This window comes from Rattus norvegicus, chromosome 4, assembly GCF_021556685.1.
Source record: "Rattus norvegicus strain SHRSP/BbbUtx chromosome 4, alternate assembly SHRSP_T2T, whole genome shotgun sequence".
NCBI lineage: Eukaryota > Metazoa > Chordata > Mammalia > Rodentia > Muridae > Rattus > Rattus norvegicus.
In genome coordinates, this window is record NC_141537.1 from 174,040,829 (window position 1) to 174,053,535 (window position 12,707).

At 37.8% G+C, this 12,707-nt stretch overlaps 1 long non-coding RNA gene across 3 annotated transcripts in view; it reads right to left on the reverse strand.

Moving 5' to 3' along the window:
- Positions 1-12,707, reverse strand: part of LOC147995126 (uncharacterized) — a 104,173-nt gene that overhangs the window by 71,092 nt on the left and 20,374 nt on the right. Inside the window, exon 3 of one of the 3 annotated variants that reach the window (XR_015687129.1) lies at positions 386-446. The exons of the other annotated variants lie outside the window; for them this stretch is intronic. This is a non-coding gene — a long non-coding RNA (uncharacterized LOC147995126). The remainder of the gene's footprint in view (positions 1-385; positions 447-12,707) is intronic. 3 annotated transcript variants of the gene reach the window in all.

Here is a 12,707-nt window from a genome sequence, read left to right on the forward strand (position 1 = left end):
TTAGAATGCCACCACAGAGACAGGAAAACATGGTTTGTCCCCACAGCAGACATGTGAGGAACAAGTGACATTCTTACATAAAATCCATATTGGTGATGTATTTAATTACAGAACTGATGGAAATTGACAGCCTCGGTGACCCGTGTTTGCACTCGTGATTGATGGGTGATTCCACACTGGCTACTTTCAAACCAATTCACACAGTGCTCAATACCATAATATCATCCTGCCAAATCATAAGCTACATTTTTATAAGTATGGCGATTGAAGGGTGTGAATGTTTAATTAAAGAGAGATGGAGAGGAAATGCAAGAAAGGACCTATACAAGGGCTAAATGGGGGAAAGGCTCTTAGAAAGCAATGCTAACAGCCGGTCAATACTCACTCAGATGTTGCCTCTCCAAGAGTCTTCCGTACTCCTAGGAAATATATCCTTGAAGGCTCTTCTTGGTTAAAAAAGAAAAGGCAGGCTCAGACCTTGAATTACAACCTCTAAAGCTTTTTCTTGATAGGACGGTAATCTTTACAAGAATCAAGAAAAATTAGTGTCATAAATCAAAGTGGAATGCTAATGGCCTTGAACCTTTGACCCTCTGTCCTTTGTAACATTGTATGCTTCCACTTCCTTATTGTAGAGCTGTAGACATGCTCCTCAACGTGACCTTCTGTGGAAGAGTATTAATCTACCTTTACCATAAAACTGTGGCATGCCTTTTCATCTCAAGTATAGTATAAACATGGACTATGTTTTCTAGACGTATGTTATTACATAACTCACTTCCTTGTCAATGGAGGAATTAAGACCAGAGATCTTATTACCAAAAGCCATAGTAGACCCATTCAGAGGTGTATTTAATAGTAGTAACAAATAGTAACAAGAACTATTTGTTTTGCTGTTGTTGCTATTGTTTTTGTTTGTTTCTTTTCTGCAATCTTGCTATATGCTACACTCTAAAAAGGCTATGTACATAGTCTTACATTGACCCATTCTCCAACTCAAAATTGAATAAAGTAAAAACATAGATATTTTTTCCTAAAATAAACTGTCATGTGTTTACCTGATTAGTACAGAAGTCCAGAAGATACTGAAGCTGGGTTTTGGACTTTCATCTTCTAAAAAATAGACATTTTTTTGGAATATTCTCTCACCCTTTTTGATAGAGATAATAGCCCATGCCAAAATCTCACACCCTATTTTATTGAAGAGATCTGTTGTAAAATATGTAAGTTATGGATATATATATATATATATATATATATATATATATATTATCCAGCATGTTTTTATGTAACATTTAATTTGATTCTAGTATATTCCTAACAAATTCTCTTATTTTCATACGTGTAAATCAAATATAAATCATACTTAAATTTTAAAATAGAGAAAGTATACATTTCTTTTTTGTCCATCCTTAAATTCTGTATTAAATAGTATTAGGAACCCCCAAAACAGAATCCAAAATAAAGAACATCACAGTTCTGGACTATCAATGCTTATATAGAAGGATAGTAATGAATTGTTAGTCTGAATTGTACATGTAAGGCAGACATTAGCAGCTGCCTTCCAAAGCTTCTCACCAGCTTCTTCTTTTATGGGGAGCTCCTCCAAGAAAACAGTTGTCAGAAATTTAGGGCCTTCTTAGGCAGAAGATGAAGAGAAGTGCTGTGGAAAATTACTTATCACTCAATACTCTTTTATCGCAGATTGTATCTTAGTGCTTCACAGTCCCTGCTGCTTCTCTCCTCCTTTCTTGAGTAAATGAGATGATCATGTCATAGAAGTGTCAACTCAGTCTAGTTCCTGAGTCACACAGTCTTGTTGAGGTCATTCTTCATCATCACAGGGAGGCCAAAGCAGATATAGTCCTTATTACAGGTGATCTGAAACTTCTAAATGTTGGTCCATAATATACATTGCTCTGCCCAAGGAACCCTGAGCGACCCCATTGGAAGACCAGAAGTCTCAACTAACTAAGACCCCTGAGATCTCTCAGATACGGAGCTACCCACTGGGCAGCATATACTAGCTGGTCTGAGGCCCCCAACACATATATAGAAGAAGACTGGCTGGTCTAGTCTTAGTAAGAGAAGATGCATGTAACCCTTGTGAGACTTGAGGCCCTAGGAAGTGGGGATGCCTGGTGGGGGTGGGGATGGGTGTGTGGGGTATCCTCTTCTTGACATGGGGGAGGAGAAATGGGATGACAAATTGTGGGAGGGCAGCCCAGGCATGCAGTAATGAGTAGACTGTAAAAATATTAAATTAATAAGAAAAACATAATAATAATAGAAAAAGGAAGTCATAAGTCAAGACACTTTTGGAAGACATTGATAGAAACATGGAAGAGAGGTTGATTACAACAAAGCACACAGAGGAACCTGCTAGAGGCTTCAGATGGCTTCTGATGACACCCTTAGCATCTGTGTTGAAGCCAGTTGTCTGCTATGTTGATTCATCCCAAAGAAATACTAATTGTCTGCTTGTGCATTCCAAATGAGTTAACTATTGGTCTTAAGGCTGTTTTGTCAGGTACAGTGGAAGGCAGTATATGAAAACTATGGGGAATAAATATGGTCCAAGATTATTGGACTTGGGACTTCCAACATACCAAATTCTAATTCACTGAAGTTTAAAAAAGAGTTAATAAGCATCACAAAAGATTAAGTTTGAATGATCAGCATCATTTTGGAATCATTTGTTCATAAAATCTAGAAGTTTCTTTCTTTTATTTTTTTTCATGGTTCCATGTGGAGAAGTTTAATGAGAGAAGAAGAGTAGAAGAGGAGAGGAGTAGTGGCTGACCACGATCACATGGAGGGAAGGGGGAGGGGAATGGGAGGAGAAGGGACAAAGGGGAAGAGGGAAAGAGCAGGGGACCAAAGAGAAGAGCAAAGAACTGGACATTTCTTCACCAAGTCTTATGCTCTGAAATATTGAAATATATAGGATAGAGAACAGATTCATACTCAGAGATTTGATGGTCTTAGGAATCCACAGATGGGCCAAGTACACACCCCTAACACAAACTCTCTAATGGTTTCTCCCATCCCTTTATTTCCAGAACTAAATACATCAGTTTCCCCTGATGTACCCGTAACTGCGCCACTTGGTACCAAGATTCTGCTGGCAATTTTTATCTTTCCCATCTACCTGAACAGGAAGCAGAAGGCCTGACTGAAAGTTAGATGGGATTGAGGGTGTCTTAGTTACTTTTGTATTGCTATGACAAGACACCACAACCAAACAATTTATAGAAGAAAGGATATACTTGGCCCCTTACAGAGACATATGAGTCCTTCAAACCAGACAAGCAGAGAAGCCAGAGCACACAGCATTTACATCCTCGGGGGAAAATGTAAAACAGAAAGAAGCTGGAAAGAACCCAGGTGCCGGTTGGGGATTTAGCTCAGTGGTAGAGCGCTTGCCTAGCAAGCGCAAGGCCCTGGGTTCGGTCCCCAGCTCCGGAAAAAAGAAAAAAAAAAGAACCCAGGTGCCCTTCAACAGAGGAATAGATTAAAAAATGTGGTACATCTACACAATGGAGTACTACTCAGCTATCAAAAACAATGCCTTCATGGAATGAACTAGAAAATATCATCCTGAGTGACGTAACCCAATCACAGAAAAACACACTTGGTATGCACTCATTGATAAGTGGATATTAGCCCAAAAGCTCAAATTACCCAAGATGCAATCCACAGGCCACAGGACCAAAATGCAGATGCTCCCACTTTTTCTTAAAAGGGGGGAAATATCCATAGGAGGGGATATGGAGGCAAAGTTTAGAGCAGCAACTGAAGGAATGGCCATTCAGAGCCTGACCCTCATGTGGCCCATATCTATACAGCCACCAAAACTAAATAAGATTGATGAAGCTAAAAAGTGCATGCTGAAAGGGACCAGCTATAGATCTCTCCTGAGAGACACATCCAGAGCATGTCCAATACAGAGGGCAATGCTAGCAGCAAATCACCAAACTGAGAACAGGACCCCCTTGGGGGAATTAGAGGAAGGACTGAAAGAGCTGAAGGGGCTTGCTACCCCATAAGAACAACAATGCCAACCAACCAGAACTCCCAGGGACTAAACCACTACCAAAAGACTATACTTGGACTGACCCAGGGCTCCAACTGCGTATGTAGCAGAGAATAGCCTTGTTGGGGCACCAGTGGAAGGGGAAGCCCTTGGTCCCGTCAAAGTTGGACCCCCAGTGAAGTGGAATGTTGGGGAGGAGGCAGTAAGGGGGTTGGATGGGGGGAACATCTGTATGAAGGAGGGGATTGGGATGGGGGGGCTTATGGACAGGAAACCAGGAAAGGGAATAACATTTGAAATGTAAATAAAGACATATATCTAATAAAAAAAGGAAAAAACAGAAAGAAGAAATTAGAAGTGTCATGAGACTTTTTAATATCAAAACTTATCTCATAGAACATACTTCCTCTAGTAAGGCTGTACTACATAAACATCCCCAATGAGTACCACCAACTGGAAGGCAAGTGTCCAAACACTGTGGAATATGGATTGTATTTCTTACTGAAACCATCATAGGGATATGAATCTAAGAGATATAATGAATGAGCACAACCAGTAAGTAAGAAGGTCAGAACATTGGTCAAACCGTTTTGGGATCTGTGGTGATGAGATGTTGCTGAGGATCCTCAAGAATTTTTTTGGAAACTTTGAGTCATCCCAAACTCTCAACAAGACTGTGTCCCACATATAGGCACATGGGTTTCAGTTGTCTTGGATCAACAAAGGCGCCTAATTAAACCAAGAGTATGTGAAGGACTAGGGCTCTGGGTAGGATGCAGGGAACTGGCCTCACTCCTCTTGCTGAAATTATGTATTTCTAATTGTTCACCAATTCTCTTTTTTATCCAAATAATAAAATAGATCCAGTGAGTAGAAAAAGTGGTAGCTATAAAAGGATGATTAAAGATTTGTATTTACATTCAACTTTTATGAATGAAATAGAAAAATTGAGAAAATAAGAACCAAAAATTTATTTCGAAAATCTATAATATTTTAATAACTGAATCATAACATAACATGATATAACAATCTGATTATAAATCTGCAATGTATATAATATGTTGATAATTTTATAAATATTTTGATTTTATAATAAAATGTATTTTTCATTAAAAATACTTTTTATATTCTACTAATCCATTAGGATACTTTAATCTCAATTGAGAGGGAAAAGAAAGCAATCATAGGGGGTAGAGGGAGGGAGGGGCCTGGTTGGGAGAGGGGAGAGGGATGGGAAAAGGGGAAACATGGTCAGGTATGGGGGGAAGAGAGTGAAGCCCTGAGGGCCGGTAGAAAGAATGGAAACAGGCAATCTCAGGAGGAAGAAGATGGGGGCACCCTCTAGGATTACCAGAAACTTGGGCGGTGAGAAACTCTAGGATTCAAAGAGAGGGACCTTGGATGATATACCCAATAGTGGGGAAGGGAAACTTGTAGAGTTCAACTCATAGAAAAATAGGGCATGAAGTGGAGGGATGAGATTGCCATCCCACCGTCAAAAACTATGACCCAGAATTGTTTCTGCCTAAACGAACTGTAGGGAGATATAGGGTGGGAGGTAGGAAGAGGGTGGCTGGGGAGGGAGAATATCCTTATAGGAGAAGGGGTGGGGGATGTGATAGGGGGTTATGGATGAGAAACCGGGAACGGGAATAACATTTGAAATGTAAATAAAAAATATTCAATAAAATGTTGTTAATAGAAAAAAAAAGAAAGAAAGAACTGCGGGGACAAAAGAAGAAAAGAGACTGAGAAAAAGGAGGTCCAGTGACTGGCCCAAATTATTGGGATCTAGCTTAAGGGGAGGCTCCAAGGCCTGACACCATTACTGATGCTATGGTGTGCTTATAGACAGGAGCCTAGCAAGGCTGCCCTAGGAGAGGCCCAACAAGCACCTGAAAGCATCAGAAGCAGATACTTACATCCAACCATTGAACTGAAGAAGCTGAGGAAGAGGAGGGTGACCCCATAGGAAGACCAAAAGTCCCAACGAACCTGAGATCTCTCAGACAGTGAGCCACTGTCTCAGGCAGCATACACTAGCCATTCTGAGGCCCCTGACACATATACAGTAGAGGACTGCCTAGTCTGGCCTCAGTGAGGAAAAAGGCACCTAACCCTTAAGAGACTTGAGGACCCATGGAGTGCTGAAGTCTCCTGGGATTGGGCCGGGACCTGGGGTCATCCTCTTGGAGACAGAGCAGGAAGAATGGGATGAAGGAAGATTGAGGAGGGGGGGCAATAATGAGTGGACCGTAAAAAAGAAATAATAATAGTAATAATAATAATAATAATAATAATATATGTGTTATAAAACTGTAACAATAGTAGATTTGAATATGTTTATTTTATTTCTTTTTTCTTCATTAATGCAAATAGATATTAACATTTTAATTTGCATTTTTATTTTAAATAAGGATAATCATACCTCTTATCTTACCTTTAAAATTACAACTAAATATAATTCTATTTCAATAATTAAAGTAAAGAATTTCTGAAATAAACTTAAGTTGATTATGGCATATTATTTTTTGACGAATAGGAAAGGCTACATAAAATTTTTAATGGCTAATATACTGGTCACTTTTTTTTTAAATCAAGGTAATCCTGATCTTCCAAACTGAGCGTTATCTTGAAAAAGTTAAGGCACAGTAATGCTATTTCTCAATTACATGTTTAAGTGAAATCTCTAGAAAATGAATTTGCCCTGAGGACTATATGAATGGAAAATTACACTTTCCCCATTCACTTTTGTGTGTAGACACTCAAAGGTCCCTTTTCCCAGCAGTCTTTGTTGTTTTGACCACAGTTTAGAGCATTCTCTAAGTTTCCTAGCTTAATAGTCATAAAATCTGTTTTCTTATGATTGTTCGTTTGCTATCTATAAATCTTGTATTTCTCCCAATTCTGATGGTGATAAAATTGTTTCTCATTTTATCTTTTCCATTATTTTTCATTTTACTGGTAGGTATTAAAATTTTGTTAGGTTTACTTACCTTTACAAAACATGATCTTATCATCACCACTATGTATTTATTAGTACCTTATACTGAGAGAATTATTTTTATTCACCTCATCTTTTGCTTAAATTGCTGACTTTGTTTTGAACATTGTGGAAGACACTCCAATGTTTCATGGGTGGTTTTTTCTTTTGATGAAGTCTTTCTAGGTAGACAAGGTTGTACTAGAACTCACAGAATCACTTCCACTGCCTTCTGAGTGCTGGGTCTGAAGGAAGGAATGTGGCAACCACAACTGGCTTTATAAACCTAATTTTTAAGTTAAAAATTTCCAAATATTTTATGAAAATCTTTTAGAACCTATATTTAAATTGTTTTCTTTTTCAGTGCTTGGTATGAAAGCCAGGCCCTATATAGATTGGGAAAGTGTTTACCCATGGTCTATTTCTCCTGTGGTTCTTCATAGGCAGCACGACAGCAGTATCAGAGATATTAGCAAATTCAGTTCACATAATTTTACTTACATATATATTTATTTTGAGCCATAAATTATAAAAATTTTATTTCAGACATTCGGGAATTTTCTATTTAACTTTTATTTATTAACATCTCACTTTATTTTGATTTAATGTGTGTATGCGTTCTGTTGTATTTTTTAAATATTACTGTATTAATTTTACTTTTTTGGATGGATACTGTTTATTACACACAAACTTATAGATATTGACAATGCAGAGCAGTGATCCATTGGAGAGAGCGTTATGTGATCTAAGTCCTAGAGAGGCCCAAATTGAAAGATGGCATGAGCTAAGACAGATGAGGAGGGATTCCAAATACATCCTATCAACTGTTGCCAGATAGCCAGATTTGGAATTTGGGATTGTTGTCCTGAATGTCATAGAGCTGTGAAAACAGAGTGCTCAAGCCTGTTAGGCCTATGTGGACTGACCATTGACTAAGACTAGGGGTGCCTTTCTTCAGTCCAACCACACTGTCCACTGCCGAGTGAGCTGCAGAACAGCCAAGGCTGCACAACAAGGTCCAGTCTTAGGAACAAAACACACACACACACACACACACACACACACACACACACACACACACACACACAGGCAAATATGCATGCACACTCATACATATGCACAGAGACAGACAGACAGACAAGACAGAGAAAGGGAAACAGCAAGAGAGGTCTCTAGAAATATGAAATGTTTCCCTTGAGCCCTATGCTAAGAGACTCCTATGATGAGAGGGGAAAAGACAAGTTTAATGTGCTCATCAGTGGGAGAGTAAGCATCTGCTAATAGGTACACTGTCCATGGGAAGCCTTAGTATATGACTTAAGCATAGGGAGAGGTAAAAATAAGTCCTGGATTAAAATTATTAGGAATACTTCCAAGTGAGTTTAAAATCACTCTCCAAAAAAAAAAAGAAATCTAAAAATCAACATTGTGTGACAAAAAAAAAATTTCAAAATTTTAACTGGAGCTAATAAAATCCAGACCTCTAAAAATAATAAAAATAATACTTTGTATCTTTCCAAAACTTGCAAGAAAAGTAGAAAAATTATATTTAAAACATTGAGAAAGATTCTAATACCCACCCACACCCTCCAGCCTGCATGCCTCACAGGAGGTCCACAGTAACTAAGAATACAGGTGAGAATCTGTCCAACACCCACAGCAGCTGAGACACCTACAGAGTCAAGCTGACACGGGACCTACCCACTCTGCAGTGCTCTTTCCAACAGAGCCAGATGATCATGACTGATACTGACATCCCCCAACAATCTACAGCCTGTCTCCCTCCCAGGAGGTCCTCAGTTACAAGGGACACAGGAGGCCCATCCTAACAAGAGACAACACCAGTTGCCTCCAAGGAAACCGGCACTAAACATATCTCTCCAAGAAAACACAAAAAGAGGCAACCCTGGACATTGACAACTTAGGAAAAAATCAGGAGGTACAGATGCAAGCATCACCAAAAGAATACAAGAGATAGATGAGAAAATATCAGGCATAGAAGATAACATAGAAAATATAGACACATTAGTCAAAGAAAAATACAAAGGATAAAATGCTTTTAACCCAAATTATCCAGGAAATTCAAACCTCAATGAAAAAGTCATACTTAAGAATAATAGGAATAGAAGAGATAGAAGATCCCCAATGCAAAGGGCCAGGAAAACATCTTCAGCAAAATCATAGAAGAAAACTTCCCTAACCCAAAGAAAGAGAAGGCTCTAAATGTAAAAGAAGCCTACAGAATACCAAATAGATTGGACAAGAAAAGAAAATCTTCTAGCCACATAATAATCAAAACACTAAACCCACACAAGAGAGAAAGAATATTTAAAACTGTAAGGGGAAATCCCAAGTAAGATATAAAGGCAGACCTATCAGAATCACACCAAACTTCTCACCAGAAACTGTGAAAGCCAGAAGATCCTTAGCAAATGTCATCCAGACCCTGAAAGAACGCAAATTCCAGACCTGGATACTATAACCAGCAAAACTCTCAATCACTGTAGATGGAGAAACCAAGATATTCTATAACAAAACCATATCTAAACAATATCTTTCTGCTGATCAGCCCAGCAGAGAATACTGCAAGAAAATCTCCAATGCAAGGAGTGTAACTATACACAAGAAAACAAAAGAAATTAAACATTTTACAACAAACCCAAAAGAAGAGAATCATATACATATAATACCACCTCTAACAACAAAAGTAACAGGAACTAACAATCATTGGTCTTGAATATCTCTCAACATCAATGGCCTCAGTTCCACAACAAAATCACACAGGCTAACAGACTGGATATGAAAATAGGATCCACCGGTTTGCTGCATACAAGAAACACACAAAAAGACAGACAATACCTCAGTTGTAAAATGCAGGGAAAACCTTTTTGAAGCAAGTGGTCACAAGAAACAAGATGGAGTTGCCACTCTAATATTCAATAAAATAGACTTTTAACCAAAAGTTATCAAACAAGATGGGGAAGGACACTTCATATTTATCAAAGGAAAATTTCACCAGGAAGAAGTCTCAATTCTGAACATCAATGCTCCAAATTCAAGGGTACTCACATTCATAAAAAAAATTTACTAATGCTCAAAATAGACTTTAAACCTCACCAAACACTAGTGGGAGACTTTAACACTCCACTTTCACCAATAGACAGGTCATAGAAACAGAGACACAGTGAAACCAACAGAAGTTATAAACCAAATGGATTTCACAGATATCTACAGAATATTTCACCCTAAAATAAGAGAATAAATCTTCTTCTCGGCACCTCATAGAACCTTCTCCAAAACTGACCATATAATTGTGTTGCAGTAAAATTAAAAAATGGGCGGACTGGTTCCCACACATACCCTGGTGGTTGTGCTCTTGCTAGTTCTGGCTCCAGGGGGCCATTGGAATTAGCACTAATTTATCTCAGTGGCTTCATGCTACCCTCAAAGTACTTCTTGACCCAGGTAGGTCACTGGACGCCAGTTTCATACAAAGACTGCCTATCTCATAGCTCTCTTACTGTGGATTCTGTTCACATTTCCGACATCCACCCTTGATCACAGAGGCAGCTACCCTCTCTTAACTCTCTGCAGCTGCTCTGTTTATATTCCCAACATCTGATCCCAAATATTTATGGTATAAACTCCCAACAACCTGTTAAAATCAAGGTACAACAAACTGTAACCCAACAATCAGATTTATATGTTAAATTCCCAATCCACAACACATCTATACAATAAACTTATAACCAATTGATAAGGATATAAACCACCCACCCAGATAAGATAAATTTGCCTATAGAAATCCATCCCAACTACCTTGGCGATTGAAGACCACGCAGATCTGGGTCATCTTTCTCCATCTGAATCTTGATTTCTTGATTCTCCTTGATTCTCCCTCTCTCGCACCTTACACAAACATTTTTTTACTATCTAATCATAGCTTTGACTTAACTGATGCCAGCGCTCACTTGCATATAGACATCAACCTAACATAATTGGACATAGAACAACCCTTAACAGATATAAGAGGACTGAAATAATCCCATGCATCCTATCAAATCACCATGGGCTACAGCTATTTATATAACAACAAAAGCAAGAGAAAGTTCACATACTCATGAAAGCTGAACAACTCTTGGCTCAATGATAACTTGGTCAGGGAGGAAATAAAGAAAAAAGTCAAAGACTTTATAGAATTCACTGAAAATGAAGACACATCATACCCAAACTTATGGGACACAATAAAAGCAGTGTTAAGAGGAAAATTCATAGAATTAAGTGCCTTCATAAAAAATTAGAGAGAATCCATTCAAGCAACTTAATAGCACATGAAAGCTCTAGAACAGAAAGAGGCAAACACACCCAAGAGGAGTAGAAGGCAGGAAATAGTCAAACACCAGGGCAGAAATCAATCAAGTAGAAACAAAGCACATGATACAAAGAATCACCAAAACAAAAGCTTTGAGAAAATCAACAAGATAGATAAAAACCAAGAAAAACTAACTAAATGACACACAGAAAGTATCTAAATTAACAAAAATCAGAATGAAGATACAGATATAACAAGAGAAACAAAGGGAATTTTTAAACAATCATCAAAACATGCTACAAAAGCCTACACTCTACAAACTAGTTTAAATGGATGACTTTCTAGATAGATACCACTTACCAAAGTTAAATCAGGATCAGATAAACTATCAAAACAGTCCCATAATCCCTAAGGGAATACAAATGATCATTAAAAACCTCCCAACAAGAAAAGCCCAGGGCCAGATTTTTTTAGTGCAGAATTCTAGCAGGACTTCCAAGAAGAGCTAATGTCAACACTCCTCAAACTATTCAATAAAATAGAAACAAAAGAAACATTGTCTAATTCATTTTCCTAAGCCAGAGTTACTCTGATACCTAAACCACACAAAGACTCAACAAAGAAACAAACCATCAGACCAATTTCACTTATGAATATTGATGCAAAAATAATAAATAAAATTCTCATAAACAGAATCCAAGAACACATCAAAACCATCATTCACCGAAGATCAAGAAAGCTTCATCCCAAAGATGCAAGGATTGTTCACTATATGAAAATCCATCAATGTAATCCATTATATAAATAAACTCAAGGAAAAAAGTGACATAATTATCTTATTAGAAGTTGAAAAAGCATTCAAGAAAATACAATATCCCTTTATTTTAAAAGTCTTAGACAGATCAGGAATTCAAGGCACATAACTAAACATAATAAAAGCAATATAAAACAAACCAACAACCCACATCAAATTAAGTGAAGAGAAGCTAGAAGTAATCCCACTAAGATCTGGGACAAGACAAAGTTGCCTACTCTCTCACAATTTATTCAATATAACACTCTGAGTTCTAGCTAGGGTAATTAGACAACAAAAGGAAGTCAAGTGGATACAATTTGGCTAGGACAAAGTCAAAATATCATTATTTGGAGATGACATTACAGTATACATGTGACTCCCAAAATTCTACCAATGAACTCCTAGAGCTGATAAACAACTTCAGAAAAGTGGCAGAATATAAAATTCACTCAAACAAATCAGTAGCCTTTCTTTATACAAATGATAGCTGAGAAAGAAATTAGGGGGAAAACACCCTTCACAATAGCCACAGATAGTATAAAATCTCTTGGAGTAAGTCTTACCAAACAGTGAAAGATCT